The 14596-nt window shown below is 38.1% G+C and overlaps 1 protein-coding gene across 6 annotated transcripts in view; it reads left to right on the forward strand.

The window, feature by feature from the left end:
- MAPK8 (mitogen-activated protein kinase 8) overlaps positions 1–14596 on the forward strand; it is a 90392-nt gene that overhangs the window by 40246 nt on the left and 35550 nt on the right. The window lies entirely within an intron of this gene.

The following is a 14596-nucleotide window of genomic DNA, read 5'->3' on the forward strand; positions in this document are numbered from 1 at the left end:
CAACCCTGTAGACTGTGGCCTGCCAGGCTTCTCTGTTAGGGAGGGGGGTTCTCCAGGCAAGAATACTGTGGCGTACTGGCCAATACTGGTTGCCATACCCTTCTGGAGCACTATATTTCCAGCTGCCCTAGCCGCCAACTCCCTTGAGTACCTGGTTCTGCCAGAACCCCTGTGACCCAAGCAGCTGCACCACCTCCACACCTGGCCCTCACAGGGGCAAACCCAAGTCCTCCAGGGCAGCCTCAGGAGCAAACCCCAGTGGACGACCCACATGCAGAGGTGGAAATAAAACCACAATTGAAACCCAGGGGCAGTGTGACTAAGGAAGAAGACTCAAAACCCTCCCACCAGCTGTACAAGCTACAGATTAAATCTGCACAATCAACTAGGCAGACTCTTTGTCTATGGAATGTATAAGAGGTCACTGAGAGCTCCCACAAAAGAAAATGCAATAGTTCTGATAGCTGTGGACATTGGAGGCAGGAACACAGAGGCATGGGACTGGATTAGAATCTGAGCTGCCCCCACAGCAGGTCCAGAGATCAACAGTGTTAGAGGGCATCCTAGGGAGGTGAGGTGGACTGTGACTCCCAGTGAGGGAGAGGACTCTGACAGCAGGGACTCAAGGAAAACATTTATTCTTCTTATGTTTTGACTTGTTCTATAGATTCTTTTGGAGTTTCTTTTTTTTCCCTCCTCTGTTGTAGTTGTCAATTTTATTGTCACTATGAAATCTAATTAAGCTTTTGAGCTTTTTTTTCCTCAGTCACATTTTTTACTGTCGGTATAAACCTCTGCCTCTGTTGAACTTTTGCAATTCTGGGCAGTTTTGTTTTGTTTTGCTTTTTCTCTTCTCTTTTTAAAAATTTTTAAACCTGTTATTATTTTTTCTACATTTATTCTTTTGTTTGCTTTTCCTACTGTTTTTTTCCCCTTACAGTTAATCTTTAATATATATAAATCTTCTTTATCTACTTCTATTTAACTTTGCATATCTATTCCTTCTTTCTTTTCTTTCTTCCCTTTAATCTCAGCATATTTGTTAGTTTTGTTTTCATTGCTTTATTCCCCAGTTAACACCTTGCTTTAGTTTTGCTCTCCAGTGTGTCTTAGTTTTGTTCTGGTAGACATAATTTTTGGTTTCCTTTGTTCCCTGGGTCAATCTTTCTTTTCTTTCTTTCCTTTCCTCTCAACATATTTGTTAGTTTTGTTTTCCTTGCTTTATTCTGCACCTGGCACTTTGCTTTCGTTTTGTTTTCTAGTTTGTGCTTTAGTTCGTTTTGTTCTTCACTGGTAAGTATAATTTTTGATTTCTTTTGTTTGCTGGGTCAATCTGTTGTACTTTATTTTTGTTGGACTGTTTTGACTTTGCTGATGGGTCTATATGTATATGTGTATATTCCATTATTTTAATTATTATTTGCCTGATTTTGAAACTGCCATTTGTCTGGGGTTCATCTTTGGTTTCTTGTTTTTGGATATTTGTTTTAATCTCGCTTAATGCCATAACAAACCATTTGTGGAATCTTTGTTCCTAACCAAAGGTCAAGCACTGAGCCTTTGGAGTGGGAGCATGGACTCCAAGACCCTAGACTACAAAAGAACTAACCCTAGGAAGTATCAGATAATGAGAACTCACACAAAGGAAACCACTGGAGTACAAGACCCAGCATCACCCAGCCACCAGTAGCACACTGTGCAGGACAAGTCATCTAAAGAACAAACAAAACAAAAATACAAACCCAGTCATCAGTAGAGAGGATTACCACCTCACTCAGCCTTGCCCATCAGAGGAAAAACAAACAAAAACCCAGCACAATCTCACTCTATAAGAATCTTACACAAACCACTGGACCAAGCTTAGAGGGCAGAAACCAAAAGAAAGAAAGAAAATTCAACCTGGGAAAAGGAGACCTCAAACACAGTAAGTTAAAAAAAATAATAATGAAAAGGTGGATAAATACTACACAAAGGAAGGAACAAACTAGAAACACAGAAGTCCAAATAAATGCAGAGGAAATAGGCAAACTATCTGAAAAAGAATTCAGAATGATGATAGTAAAGATGATCAAAAACCTTGAAAGCAAAATGAAGAAAATGCAAGAATCAGTTAACAAAGACCTACAAGAATTAAAGAATAAATGTGCAGAGACAAACAACACAATTACTGAAATTAAAAATACTCCAGAAGGAGTCAAGAGCAGAATATCTGCAGCAGCAGAATGAATCTGTGAGCTGGAAGATAAAATGGTGGAAATAACTTCTGAAGAGCAGAATAAAGTAAAAAGAATGAAAAGAACTGAGGATAGCCTCAGAGACCTCTGGGACAATAGCAAATGCACTAACATTCGAATTATAGGGGTCCTAGAAGAAGAAGAGAAAAAGAAAGGGTATGAGAAAATTTTTGAAGAGATTATAGTTGGAAATTTCCCCAACATGAAAAAGGAAACAATCAATCAAGTCCAAAAGGCACAAAGAGTCCCATACAGGATAAACCCAAGGAGAAACATGCTAAGACACATACTAATCAAACTGACAAAGATTAAACACAAAGAAAGAATATTAAAAGCAGCAAGGGAGAAGCAACAAGTAACATACAAGGGTAAGCCCATACGTTTAACAGCTGATCTTTAGCAGAAAGTCTGCAGGCCAGAAGGGAATGGCAGGATATATTTAAAGTACTGAAAGGGAAAAATCTACAACCAAGATTACTGTACCCAGCAAGGATCTCATTCAAAATTGATGGAGAAGTCAAAAGCTTTTCAGACGAGCAAAAGTTAAGAGAATTTGATACCACCAGCTTTACAACAAATGTTAAAGGGACTTATATAGTCAAGAAATACAAGAGAAGAAAAAAGATCTACAAAATCAACCCCAAACAATTAACAAAATGGCGGTAGGAACATATATATCAATTATTGCTTTAAATGTAAATGGACTAAATATCCCAACCGAAAGACACAGACTGGCTGAATGGATACAAAAACAAGACTCACATATATGCTGTCTACAGGAAACCTGCTTCAGACCTAAAGACAAATATAGATTGAAAGTGAGAGGATAGAAAAATATACCCTATGCATAGGGTAAGCAAAAGAAAGCTGGAGTAGCAATCCTCATATCAGACAAAATAGACTTTAAATAAAGACGATTACAAGAGATAAGGAAGAACACTACATAATGATCAAGGGATCGATCCAAGAGGAAGACATTACAACTGTAAATATCTATGCACCCAACATAGGAGCACCTCAATACATAAAACAAACCCTAACAGACATAAAAGGAGAAATAGACAGTAACAGAAAAATAGTAGGAGACTTTTAACACCCCACTGACGCCAGTGGACAGATCATCAAAACAGAAAATTAATAAGGAAATACAGGTCTTAAATAATACATTAGACAAGATGGATTTCATTGATATCGTCAGGACATACCATCCAAATGTAGAAAAATACACCTTCTTCTCAAGTGCACCTATAACATTCTCCAGAATAGACCACATCTTGGGTCACAAATCAAACCTCAGTAAATTTAAGAAAATTGAAATCGTTCAAGTATCTTTCCGACCACAATGCTATGAGACTAGATATCAATTACAAGAAAAAAACTGTAAGAAACACAAACACATGGAGATAAAACAACACATTTCTAAATAACCAACAGGTTACTGAAGAAATCAAAAGAGAAATCAAAAAATTTTTAGAAACAAATGGCAATGAAAACACGACAACTCAAAACCTATGGGATGCAGCAAAAGCAGTCCTAAGAGGGAAGTTTATAGCAATACAATCCTACCTCAAGAAACACGAAAAACATCGAATAGACAACCTGACTTTACACCTAAACAACTGGAAAAAGAAGAACAACAACAACAACAAAAAACCAAAATTAGTAGAAGGAAATAAATCATAAAGATCTGAGCAGAAATAAATGAAAAATAAATGAAAGAAATAACAGTGAAGATTAATAAAACTAAAAGCTGTTTCTTTGAGAAGATAAACAAAATCAACAAACCTTTAGCCAGACTCATCAAGAAAAAAAGAGAGAAGAATCAAATCAAGAAAATTAGAAATCAAAAAGGAGAGGTTACAACAGACTGCAGAAATACAAAGGGTTATAAGTGACTATTATGAAAAACTATATGGCAATAAAGTGGCTAACCTGGAAGAAGTGGACAGGTTTTTAGAAAAGTTCAATCTTCCAAGACTGAACCGGGAAGAAATAGAAATTATGAACGACCCAATTACAAGCACTGAAATTGAAGCTGTGGTCAAAAATTTCTCAAAAAATAAAAGCCCAGGACCAGATGGTTTCACAGGACAATTCTAGCAAACATTTAGAGAAGAGCTAATGCCTATCCTTCTAAAACTTTTTCAAAAAATTGCAGAGGAAAAAACACTTCCAAACTTATTCTACGAGGCCACCATCACCCTGGTACCAAAACCAGACAAAGACAACACAGAAAAAGGAAACTACAGGCCAGTATCATTAATGAACATAGATGCAAAAATCTTCAACAGAATTTTAGCAGACAGAATTCAGCAACACATCAAAACGCTCATACACCATGATCAAGTTGGGTTTATTCCAGGAATGCAAGGATTCTTTAGTATATGCAAATCAATCAATGTGATACACCATATTAACAGATTGAAAGATAAAAACCATGTGATCATCTCAATAGATGCAGAAAAAGCCTTTGACAAAATACAGCACACATTTATGACTAAAACACTTCAAAAAATGGGCATAGAAGGAACTTCCTTCAACATAGTAAAGGCCATATATGATAAGCCTACAGCAAACATTATTCTCAATGGTGAAAAACTGAAAGCATTCCCCCTAAGATCAGTAACAAGACAAGGGTGTCCACTTTCATCACTGTTATTCAACATAGTTCTGCAAGTCCTAATTATAGCAATCAGAGAAGGAAAAGAAATAAAAGGAATCCAGATCAGAAAAGAAGTAAAGCTCTCACTGTTTGCACATGACATGATACTGTTCATAGAAAACCCTGAAGATTGTATGAGAAAATTACTAGAACTAATCAGTGAATTTAGCAAAGTTGCAGGATACAAAATCAATACACAGAGATCACTTGCATTTCTATGTACTAACAATGAAAAATCAGAGAGAGAAATTAAGGAATCAATCCCGTTCACCATTGCAACAAAAAGAATTAAATATCTAGGAATAAGCTTACCTAAGGAGACAAAAGAATTGTACACAGAAAATTATAAGACACTGATGAAAGAAATCAAAGATAACAAACAGATGGAGAGATATTCCACGTTCCTGGGTAGGAAGAATCAAGATTGTTAAAATGACTATACTACCAAATGCAATCTGCAGATTTAGTGCCATCCCTGTCAAATCACCAATGGCATTTTTCAAAGAACTAGAACAAAAATTTTCACAATTCATATGGAAACACAAAAGACCCCGAATAGCCAAAGCAGTCTTGAGAAAGAATGGAGCTGGGAGAATCAACCTTCCTGACTTCAGATTGTACTACAAAGCTACAGTCATCAAGGCAGTATGGTACTGGCACAAAAACAGAACTATAGACCAATGGAACAAGATAGAAGGCCAAGAAATAAACCCATGCACCTATGGGTACCTTATTTTTGACAAAGGAGGCAATAATATACAATGGGGTAAAGATAGCCTCTTCAGTAAGTGTTGCTGGGAAAACTGGACAGCTACATGTAAAAGAAGTAATTAGAACACTTCCTAACACCATACACAAAGATAAACTCAAAATGGATTAAAGACCTAAGTGTAAAACCAGAAACTATAAAACTCTTAGAGGAAGCCATAGGCAGAACACTCAATGACAAATCAGAGCAAGATCCTCTATGACCCACTTCCTAGAGTCATGAAAATAAAAACAAAAGTAAACAAGTGGGACCTGATTAAACTTAAAAGCTTTTGCACAGCAAAGGAAGCTATTAGCAAGGTGAAAAGACAACCCTCAGAATGGGAGAAAATAATAGCAAATGAAACTGACAAAAGATTAATTTCCAAAATATACAAGCAGCTCATACAACTCAATGCTAGAAAAACAAACAACCCAATCAAAAAGTGGGGAAAAGACCTAAACAGACATTTCTCCAAAGAAGACGTACAGATGGCTAACAAACTTGAAAAGATCCTAAGCATAGCTCATTATTAGAGAAATGCAAATCAAAACCACGGTGAGATATCACCTCACACCAGTCAGAATGGCCATCATCAAAAGTCTACAAACAATAAATGCTGGAGTGGGTGTGGAGAAAAGGGAACACTCTTGCGTTGTTGGTGGGAATGTAAATAGATATAGCCACTATGGAAGACAGTATGGAGGTTCCTTAAAAAACTAGGAATAAAACCACCATCAGTTCAGTTCAGTTACTCAGTCATGTCCGACTCTTTGCAACCCCATGAATCTCAGCACATCAGGCCTCCCTGTCCATCACCAACTCCCAGGGTTTACTCAAACTCATGTCCATCGAGTCGGTAACGCCATCCAGCCATCTCATCCTCTGTCATCCCCTTCTCTTCCTGCCCGCAATCCCTCCCAGCATCAGGGTCTTTTCAAATGAGTCAGCTCTTCTCATGAGGTGGTCAGAGTATTGGAGTTTCAGCTTCATACGACCCAGCAATCCCACTCCTAGGCACATACCCTGAGGAAACAAAAATTGAAAAAGATGCATGTATCCCATTGTTCATTGCAGCACTGTTTACAATAGCTAGAACGTGGAAGCAATCTAGATGTTCATCAATGGATGAATGGATAAAGAAGTCGTCTTACATATACACAATGGAATATTACTCACCCATAAAAGGAAGGCATTAGAGTGGGTGAACCTAGAACTTATTCTACAGAGTAAAGTGAGTCAGAAAGAGAAAGATAAATATTGTATTCTAACACACATGTACGGAATCTAGAAAAATGGTACTGAAGAATTTATTTACAGGGCAGCAGTGGAGAAACAGAGAGAATAGACTTATGGACATGGGGAGAGGGGAGGAGAAGGTGAGATGTGTGGAAAGAGTAACATGGAAGCTTACATTACCATATGTAAAATAGATAGCCAATGGGAATTTGCTGTATGGTTCAGGAAACTCAAACAGTGGCTCTGTATCAACATAGAGAGGTGGGATGGGGAGGGAGATGGGAGGGAGGTTCAAAAGGGACCAGATATATGTATACCTATGACTGATTCATATTGACGTCTGACAAAACAACAAAATTCTGTAAAGCTATTATCCTTCAATTAAAAAAATAAATTTAAAAAAGAGTGATATAAAATGTAACTTTATTAAATTTAATAGGATTTTTGAAATATTGACTTTGGTGTTAGTCTAGGAAATCTCTTATTATACTCTGAAAATAGTCAGACTTCATTTGTTAGACCTGATATCACAGAGACTAACATGCATAGGGCTGTCATATGAAAGGCTATTATCTGCGTGCTGAGAAAGCAGTGCTGAGCAATTCCTTAGCATAGATGGATACTGTAGATTGTGATTCTGCCACCTTGGCCATAACTGATAAGCCCAGAGCAGACCTTTGACCTAAGGCTAGTGGTCTGTGAAATAGCCTGGTATGAAAACTGCACAAAAAACAGTAATGGGGATTCACCTAATCAATCACATACCTCTTCTTTTCCTGTAAGTTACTTCTTGAGAGGAAGAGAATGATGGGCAATTTGTAACGAGAACTTATAGTTACAGTTTGTTCATTTGTTGTTCATTCACCTACTTGAATGGCCAGTTACTATTCTAGACTCTAATGATTTAATCATAAACAGACCAATGTTTATGCTTTCTTGAAACTCATGTTTGAGGGGACAGATAATTAGCATCTAATAGATGTCAGTAGTGGTAAGTGCTTTGAAGAAAAATGAAACAGGCTGAGGAAGAGGGTATGGTTAGAAGGTGCTAGTTTAGGTAGGTTAGTCATGTAAGACAGGGCTTCCCAGGTGACACTTGTGGTAAAGAGCCTGCCTGCCAGTGCAGAAGACATGAGAGATGTGGGCTGGGAAGATCCCCTGGAATAGGTATTGGCAGCCCACTACAGTACTCTTGTCTGGAAAATTCCATGGACAGAGGAGCTTTGTGGGCTACAGCCCCTGGGACCACAGAGAGTCAGACACAGCCGAGTGACTGAGCACACACACACAGTCATGAAAGGCATTTCTGAGAAACGATGTTTGAGCAGAGTCAGATGTAGAGAGAAAAGGCAGCATGCAGCCACCATGAGAAACCAAGAGTTACACAGAAGAAACCTTCAGAGTAGACGGAGATATTATATTAGTTAAGGTTCTCCAGAGAAACAGAACCTAAATGGTGGCTGAGTGGCTGGATAGATGGATGGGAAGGGAGGGAGAGAGAGGGAATATGAATGGACACTGACAGGTTCCAGGATCTGAGTTGGCATGCTGGAGACCCGGGAAAGCTGATGTAATACTTCATCAGAAGGCCTAATGCCCAGAAGAACCGATGATGTAAGTTCTAGCCTGAAGGCCAGCAGGCTCGAGACTCAGAGTCAGTATTTCAGCTCTGGGCTGAAAGCATGAAAAAAAAACGATATCCCATCCTGAAGACAGGCAGGAGACATTCCCTTCTACCGTGTAATAAACTTTTTTGTTTTTATTCAGGCCTTCAGCAGACTGGAAGTGGTCTGCCAACATTAAGGAGAGGAATTTGCTTTACTCAGTCTGTTGACTTAAATGTTAAAGTCATCCAAACACCCTCACAGAATCACCTACAGTAATGTTACACAAGTATCTCTATACCTTGTGGCCTAGTCAGTTTGACATGCAGAGTTAACCATCACTGATGGCATCTGTTGGTAGCCATAAAAACAAGATGAATGAAGATGGATAGGCTCCACTTCAACGCGAGAGACTTAATATCAAGATTATGTGATGATTAGAGCGATCTTGAATTCTGAACTTCGTTGCATTGCCTGAATTATTTCCCTTTGTCTGTGAGACCTGGCTTTATGGCTCTATTGAACTCACTCTTTTTTCCCTAAGTACTTTTTATAAAACTACTAAGTTTAATTTGTCTCTATATTCAGGCTCACCAGACCAACCATTTCATGGATGAGCCAGCCTGATAGCAGTTGATTCTTGTTTCTTGTATAGACATTACAGAAGTAAAACTTTGGTCATAGAAACCTAATTCAGTCTTTTTTTTTCCCCCCTACTTATGAAGGAAAACAGTGGTAAAGATAAACAGAACACTTTGTTACTTTAAAAAGGTTCATGTTCTTGGTTAACATTTTTAGCAGTTATTAAATTTTACCTCTTTTGAAGAGCTGACATGTTTTGTAAATTTGAAGGTATAGGAGACACAGTCCTTACCCTCAGAAAGACCACACAGTCTCGTAGTAAAATCTGCATATCCAGGTATACAGCAAGTTAGTTTTGATGAGAAATTCGGTTCAAGCTGGAAAAGGCCTCATGAATATTATTTTTAAGCTAGTCTTTGGTAGATAGAAGGCTTCCCTGGTGGCTCAGATGGTAAAACGTCTGCCTGCAATGCAGGAGACCTGAGTTCAGTCCCTGGGTCAGAAAGACCCCTGGAGAAGGAAATGGCAACCCACTTCAGTACTGTTTCCTGGAAAATTGCATGGACAGAGGCGCCTGGTAGGCTACAGTCCATGGGGTTACAAAGAGTTGGAGACGACTGAGCGACTTTCTCTCTCTCGGTAGATATAATTTACACAGATACAAAAAAAAGAGGTGAAAAATATTTCCCCAAAAAAGAAAGGGAAATTAGTAAATCAGAGCATGAGAGTTTGGGAGTGATAATTTAGCCACGTTGACATAAGTGTAGTGTTCTTGCAGAAGAATATTTTGAAAGCTAAAGCTGAATTCATTATGTCTACAACATTCTGTTGCATGTTAATCACTTTTAGCCTAAGTTACTCATCTATTAAATGGCATAATAATGCCTGTCTTTTCTCTTTTTCCTATGAGCCATGTAACCAGTCACATCTAAATTCTCTACCTATACTTTCATTGTTTTTAATCCACAAAGAGGCCTTTTTGAGTAGGGGAATGAGTTATCAGACTCCGTATCATTGCCTCCTCACACTCTTCCTGTTTCAGCTTCATCATGGAGAGAACAGTATGCCAAATGCATCCTCTCTAAATCTCACCGGTATCCTTAATACCCTTACCTTGGAAAGTGTTCCTTCTGTCTTAGTCTTCTGAAGGTATTTTTTTGGTGGCAGTGCTACTTTCATATCTTCATTGGTATGACTGCACATATGCTTTGGATCCCATTTCTTTCTGTTTTCAGAGAGATTATTCTAACTGAAACCTTAGTTTTCTTTTTCACTCTCCTCATCTTACCCTTCCCATCTTTTGCAGTCCTTTCTGTTAACAGATAAATATGTTCAGGTTGTCTTTGTATTATATATATTATGCATGCTATGCTGTATAATGTTATATATTGTATCTAATCTGATCATCCTTTCTTGACCATATATCATTCTCCATCAGTTTCCCCTCATCTTTGCTAAAGTTCTCTAAAGAAATAGTACACCCACTTACTTCTAAAATCGTATTTTTTAATTCACACCTAAGCTCATTCCAATCTATCTTCTACTCCCATCACTCTAGTCCCCTTCTGCTCCCGTCAACTTTACTTATTTGACATTTCTATAGCATTCAATACTTCTGGCCACTCTGTTCTTTGAAACACTCTTCCTTTGGCTTCTTCAATGTATTCTGCTCATTTTCTGTCTATCTCTGGCTATATCTTCACTGACTTCTTTATTGGCTTATCTTTCTCTAATTGCTTATTAATTGTGGGTATCCACAAAGCTGACTCAAGCCTTTCTTGCTCCAACATCCTCTTGAGTAATACCATTCTTTCTCATTGCTTTAATAACAATGCCAACTCTTAAATTTGTATCTTTCACCCAGACAGCTCCTTGAGGTTCATCTGTATCTAGCTAACAAATTGATATTTCTGTTTGGATGTCCCAGGGATCTATCTCAGTCTCAACATACTTAAGATTCAACATGTTTATAACTTCTCCTTTTCCTTTATATCTTCTTCAGCACCGAGACTTGTTTATTTTGAACTCAGTATATATAGTGTATGGTTGAAAGACTCAAATCCTCACTCAAAATAAACAAACAAACAGCACAAAGAACCGCTCACTTTACTCCTTACTAACTGTGTAACCATAGGTAACCTTTTTAAGACTCAGTTAATCATCTGTAAAATGAAAAAAACAATAGGTCCTTTCTTAATGTAATGCAACATCAGACAAAAGGAGTATGTGGGACTTCCACTTCCAGATAAGATGTAGTAACAGGGACTGAATTTACTCTCTAGCCATAAGCAGTTATTAATAGAAAACCCTCATAGAACTGTTGTGAGGATTAAAAGAGTATTTACTAAACACTTGAAATAGGACATAGCATAAAGTAAGCTCTATATAAAATTTTGCTTTTTTATAATTAAATATAGGTATGATGGTAAAAAATTGTGAATGAAACTATAAAGTGCTGCTTTAAGTGTAAATTAATAGTATTCAGTGTGTATATTATAAAAAACAGTTCTCAAATCATTACTCTTAAGCTTCTGTTTAAAGAAACTAAAGAATAAGAGTAATGCCAACAAAGACAGAAATATAGATCAATGGAACAAAATAGAAGGCCCAGAGATAAATTCACATACCTATGGACACCTTATCTTTGACAAAGGAGGCAAGAATATACAATGGAGAAAAGACAACCTCTTTAACAAGTGATGCTGGGGAAACTGGTCAACCACTTGTAAAAGAATGAAACTAGAACACTTTCTAACACCATACACAAAAATAAACTCAAAATGGATTAAAGAACTAAATGTAAGACCAGAAACTATAAAACTCCTAGAGGAGAACATAGGCAAAACACTCTCCGACATTAATCACAGCAAGATTCTCTATGACCCACCTCCCAGAATATTGGAAATAAAAGCAAAAATAAACAAATGGGACCTAATTAAACTTAAAACCTTTTGCACAACAAAGGAAACTATAAGCAAGGTGAAAAGACAGCCTTCAGAATGGGAGAAAATAATAGCAAACAAAGCAACAGACAAAGAATTAATCTCAAAAATATACAAGCAACTCCTGCAGCTCAATTCCAGAAAAATAAATAACCCAATCAAAAATGGGCCAAAGAACTAAATGTACGATTTTCCAAAGAAGACATACAGATGGTTTAACAAATACATGGAAAGATGCTCAACATCACTCATTGTTAGAGAAATGCAAATCAAAACCACAATGAGGTACCATTTCACGCCAGTCAGAATGGCTGCTATCCAAAAGTCTACAAGCAATAAATGTTGGAGAGGGTGTGGAGAAAAGGGAACCCTCTTACACTGTTGGTGGAAATGCAAACTAGTACAGCCACCATGGAGAACAGTGTGGAGATTCCTTAAAAAACTGGAACTAGAACTGCCATATGACCCAGCAGTCCCACTCATGGGCATACATACTGAGGAAACCAGAACTGAAAGAGACACGTGCACCCCAATGTTCATCGCAGCACTGTTTATAATAGCCAGGACATGGAAGCAATCTAAATGCCCATCAGCAGACGAATGGATAAGGAAGCTGTGGTACATATACACCATGGAATATTACTCAGCCATTAAAAAGAATACATTTGAATCAGTTCTAATGAGGTGGATGAAACTGGAGCCCATTATACAGAGTGAAGTAAGCCAGAAAGATAAACACCAATACAGTATACTAACACATATATATGGAATTTAGAAAGATGGTAACGATAACCCTATATACAAAACAGAAAAAGAGACACAGATGTACAGAACAGACTTTTGGACTCTGTGGGAGAAGGCGAGGATGAGACAGTCTGAGAGAATAGCATTGAAACATGTATATTATCAAGTGTGAAACAGATTGCCAGCCCAGGTTGGATGCATGAGACAAGTGCTCAGGGCTGGTGCACTGGGAAGACCCAGAGGGATGGGATGGGGAGGGACGTGGGAGGGGGGTTCAGGATGGGGAACACATGTAAATCCAAGGCTGATTCATATCAAGGTATGGCAAAAACCAGTATAATATTGTAAAGTAATTAGCCTCCAATAATATAAATAAATGAAAAACAAACAAACAAAAAAAAAAGAGTAATGCTAAAACAAAAAAAAAAGAGTAATGCTAAAACAAAAAGAGGAGTAAAAGCAAAAGCAGAAACCAAAGACATAGAAAAGTACAAAATAAAATCAGAAATTAAAATCTGACTTTTTAAAAAGGTCGATAATAGTGATAAAATTCTAGCCAGTTCAGTTCAGTCACTCAATTGTGTCCAACTCTTTGCGACCCCATGGACTGCAGCACACCAGGCGTCCCTGTTCATCATCAACTCCTGGAGTTTACCCAGATTCATGTCCGTTGAGTCGGTAATGCCATCCAACCATCTCATCCTCTGTCATCCCCTTCACTTCCTGCCTTCAACCAATATCAGGGTCTCTTCAAATGAGTCAGCTCTTCGCATCAGGTGGCCCAAGTATTGGAGTTTCAGCTTCAGCATCAGTCCCTCCAATGAACACCCAGGACTGATCTCCTTTAGGAAGACTGGTTGGATTTCCTTGCAGTCCAAGGGACTTTCAAGAGGCTTCTCCAACACTACAGTTAAAAAACATCAATTCTTTTTTTTTTTTTGCCAATAAGAAATAAGTTTTTTTATTCCTGTAGTGTAAAAATCCATGCTTGGGGATTTGACAAACTCTTGGAAAATATTTTCTGCTTCCTGTGGAAGCATTTTGCCTGCAAAGTTGTTGAGATGCTTGAAGAAGTGGTAGTCAGTTGGTGAGAGATCAGGTGAATATGACGAATGGGGCAAAACTTCGTAGCCCAATTCGTTCAACTTTTGAAGTGTTGGTTGTGTGATGTGGAGCTAGGCATTGTCATGGGGAAGAATTGGGCTTTTTCTGTTGACCAGCTGCTGGTTGCAGGCGTTGCAGTTTTTGGTGCATCTCATCAATTTGCTGAGAATACTTCTCAGCTGTAATAAAACATCAATTCTTATGTGGTCTGCTTTCTTTATAGTCCAGCTCTCACATCCATACATGACTACTGGAAAAACCATAGCCTTGACTAGATGGACCTTTGTGGGCAAAGTAATGCTTTGTCTCTGCTTTTTAATATGCTGTGTAGGTTGGTCATAACTTTCCTGCCAAAGAGTCTTTTAATTTCATGGCCGCAGTTACCATCTGCAGTGATTTTGGAGCCCCCAAAAATAAAGTCAGCCACTGTTTCCCCATCTGTTTGCCATGAAGTGCTGGGACAGGATGCCATGATCTTTGTTTTCAGAATGTTGAGCTTTAAGTCAACTTTTTCACTCTCCTCTTTCACTTTCATCAAGAGGCTCTTTAGTTCTTCTTCACCATAAGGGTGGTGTAGTCTGCATATCTGAGGTTATTGATATTTCTCCCGGCAATCTTGGTTCCAGCTTGTGCTTTTCCAGCCCAGCGTTTCTCATGATGTACTCTGCATATAAGTTAAATAAGCAGGGTGACAGTATACAGCCTTGGCATACTGCTTTTCCTGTTTGGAACCAGTC

The sequence above is a fragment of the Odocoileus virginianus genome, chromosome 7, assembly GCF_023699985.2.
Source record: "Odocoileus virginianus isolate 20LAN1187 ecotype Illinois chromosome 7, Ovbor_1.2, whole genome shotgun sequence".
Classification (NCBI taxonomy): Eukaryota; Metazoa; Chordata; class Mammalia; order Artiodactyla; family Cervidae; genus Odocoileus; species Odocoileus virginianus.